The sequence below is a fragment of the Triticum urartu genome, chromosome 7 (genome assembly GCF_003073215.2).
Source record: "Triticum urartu cultivar G1812 chromosome 7, Tu2.1, whole genome shotgun sequence".
In the NCBI taxonomy this organism is placed as follows: domain Eukaryota; kingdom Viridiplantae; phylum Streptophyta; class Magnoliopsida; order Poales; family Poaceae; genus Triticum; species Triticum urartu.
The window spans coordinates 395,560,751-395,564,616 of NC_053028.1; positions in this window are offsets into that span (position 1 = coordinate 395,560,751).

A 3,866-nucleotide genomic window follows, 5' to 3' on the forward strand; every position below is an offset into this window, starting at 1 on the left:
TGCGCGTGGGAGTGTCGGATTGCAAAACGGACAACAGGGAAAATGCTCAGATGCATGAGGCAAACATGAATGCAAATACGATGCGCATGATGACATGATATGAAATGAATGACATGAACTAAATGCAAAACGAAGACAAAAACCCAACCATGAAGGGAATCTCATAACTTAAAGCCGAAAATGGCAAGAGTCGGAGTTACAAATATGGCAAGTTACATCCGGGGTGTTACAACACTCCACCACTACGAAAGGATCTCGTTCCGAGATCAAGGACTGAAAGAACTCCGGATATTCGGAACGGAGGTGGTCCTCGCGTTCCCAGGTGCCTTCTCGGTCGGAATGGTGTGACCACTTCACTTTCAGGAATTTGATTGACTTGTTGCGAGTCTTGCGCTTGGTTTCTTCAAGAATAGCCACGGGATGCTCATGATAAGATAGATATTCTTGGAGATCAATCTCTTCAAAGTTGATGGTGCGCTCAGGAGTCTTGAAGCACTTGTGAAGCCGTGATACGTGAAACACATCGTGCACATTTGCGAAGTTGGATGGAAGCTCAAGTTGATAGGAGAGGTCGCCTCTTTTGCCAATGATCTTGAAAGGACACACGTATCTATGGGCAAGCTTCCCTTTGATACCAAAGCGACGAGTACCTTTCATTGGAGATACGCGGAGGTAGACATGGTCTCCGATCTCGAAAGCCAAGTCACGGTGCTTGCTATCATAGTAACTCTTCTGGCGCGATTGCGCGGCATTGAGATTTTCACAGATGACTTTGCACATTTCTTCAGCCTCTATGATTAAGTCATTGCCAAGAAGTTGGCGTTCACCAGTCTCTGACCAATTGAGAGGAGTACGACACTTTCTGTCATATAGAATTTCAAATGGGGCCTTGCCCGAACTCGCTTGGAAGCTGTTGTTGAAGGAGAACTCGGCATATGGAAGACATTCTTCCCACTTCATACCGGAGGAAATGACACAAGCCCTGAGCATATCTTCAAGAATTTGATTGACTCGCTCGACTTGGCCACTAGTTTGAGGATGGAAGGCTGTGCTGAAGCGAATGTTGGTGCCCATGGCCTTCTGGAAGGAGTCCCAAAACTTAGAAGTGAATATTCTTCCATGATCTGAATATATCAATTGTGGAATACCGTGCAGGGAGACAATCCTGGAGGTATATAGCTCTGCCAGCTGAGCTGCTATGTAGATTCTTTGATTGGGAGGAAATGAGCCACTTTAGTAAGCTTGTCGATGACAACAAAAATTGCATCATTTCCGTGCTTAGACTTGGGAAATCCAGTAAAGAAGTCCATCTCGATATGATCAAACTTCCACTGTGGAATAGCAAGAGGTTGGAGGAGACCAACTGGCCGTTGGTGTTCTGCTTTCACCCTTCTGCAGACATCACATTCATTCACGAATTGAGCAATTTCTCGCTTCATTCGAGTCCACCAATACGACTGCTTGAGGTCATGGTACATCTTCGTACTTCCAGGATGAATGGATAGGAGGGAATTGTGAGCCTCGTTCATAATAACTTTCCGTAGATCGCCTTTAGGAACCACAATTCGATCCTTGAAGAATAGAGTATCTTTGTCATCAATGCGATAACACTTGTACTTGGGTTGGCTCTTGGCAATCCCATTTTGCACCTTCTTCACCATGGAATCAAGAAGTTGTGCCTCACGAATTTGATCTTCCAAAGTAGGAGAGACTATGAGGTTGGCAAGAAATCCTTGAGGAACAACTTGGAGATTCAGTTTGCAAAATGATTCACAAAGGTCCGGTTGGAAGGGCTTGAGAATTAAGCTGTTGCAGTAAGCCTTCCTTCTCAAAGCATCTGCAATGACATTGGCCTTGCCTAGAGTAAATTCGACACTCTAATTGTATTCTTGAATCATTTTGACCCAACGAGTCTGCCTGAGGTTGAGGTTGGGTTGAGTGAAAATGTACTTGAGGCTCTTATGATCTATGAAGATGTCGACTTTCCTTCCCAACAAGAGATGTCTCCATGTTAATAATGCGTGGACAACTGCCGCCAACTCAAGATCATGAGTGGGGTAGTTCCTTTCGTTGGGCTTCAACTGACGTGAGTTATAGGACACAACTTTCTTCTCTTGCATTAACACAGCACCGAGACCTTGCAGGGAGGCATCACAGAAAACTTCAAATGGCTTGGATTCATCAGGAGGAGTCAAGATAGGAGTTGTGACCAAGTTCTCTTTGAGGGTGTTGAAAGCAACGTCACACTCAGGCGTCCAGACATACTTGACATGCTTCTAGAGGAGGTTGGAAAGAGGCTTTGCAATCTTAGAGAAATTCTCAATGAATCTTCAACAATAGCTTGCAAGCCCAAGAAAACTGCGGAGCTGCTTGACATTATGAGGTGGCTCCCAATTCACAATTGGAGACACCTTCTCGTCATTAACAGTGATGCCCTTGGCGGAGATGATATGACCAAGGTAAGGAACTTCGTCAAGCCAAAACTCACACTTTGAAAAGTTCGCATAGAATTGATGCTCTCTGAGTTTGTCAAGAACCAATCTCCAATTCTTGGCATGATCCTCCTTATTCTTAGAGAAGACCAAAATATCATCGAGATACACCAGGACGAAAATGGCAAGAGTCGGAGTTACAAATATGGAAGTTACATCCAGGGTGTTACATTGCGACTCAGGGCATCGACCATCATATTAGCCTTGACAGGGGTATAAGAGATACCATAGTCATAGTCTGTAATTGCTTCCATCCATTGCTTCTTACGAAGATCCAGATCTAGCTGAGTAAACAATTACTTTAGACTTTGATGATTGGTGAAGATCTAGCAACGATTACCCAGAAGGAAATGTCGCCACTACTTCAGTGCAAACGTAACTGCAGCAAGTTCAAGGTCATGGACCAGGTAGCCCTTTTGGAAAGACATTTTGGAATTCACAAACGACTAGAGCGTTATCAATTCTGACAATAGAAGAAGCATTTAACGCATTCAAGGAATTAATCTGTGATTCGGCATTTCGAACAATATGGACATGGTAGCTTAGTATCTCATTCGACAGATGTAGTAGATGGACGGCTTTAGTGGCGTAGATGATAGAAGATGTATGTGTTTTATTCCATTCCATTCCCAGCATGAGGTCAATATTGGAAGACTTCAAAACTATGGGGGAAACAGGGAATTCCAAACCTTCAAGTTCAACAGGGACTTTGTGACTAACCATGGTGGTTCGACATTGGCCATCAGAATGCAGCTTGGAATTCCAGCCAAGTGATGGCTGTTCCAACAGATAAGGCACGGCTGTGGCTGTCCCACCATTGAGCAGTAGGACCTTCCAGATAATATGTTGCGAAGGTGACATAGTTGGTAGGGGCTACATCGGCAGACTCCAACTCAAAAGTGATGTCATGGAGAGAGTCATCAGCATCAAGGGGCTGAGTTGAGCTGTGGTAGATGGTTGGGTTGAGACGTGCATGGTCGTTCAGTGTCACAGTGGCTGGTTGCTGATTCATATTGGGGTGTAGGAACTGAGCCATGACTGCTAACATGAACCGGTGATTCAGCTCAACTGTTGTATCATTCCGGCCATTTATTCGGGAGGTGACAGATTGTTGCCACCACGGCCACGACCAGCAGGTCTAACCATCCCGCTTAAATGCAGTAGGGGGTAGTATAGAAAGGGGTGGAGCAAGTGTATGGAGTCATTCTTGATGTAATCAGAACAATGAGGAAAGACACATTATGTACAAAGTAGTGGTCATTGAAGGCATACTGATACATATACAGAGCCAATTACACGTTGCTCGTGTGAGTTCGGATAAGAGAAACATCATAGACATATTAGGCGGCGCACATGCACGCGATGGAGGGCTAC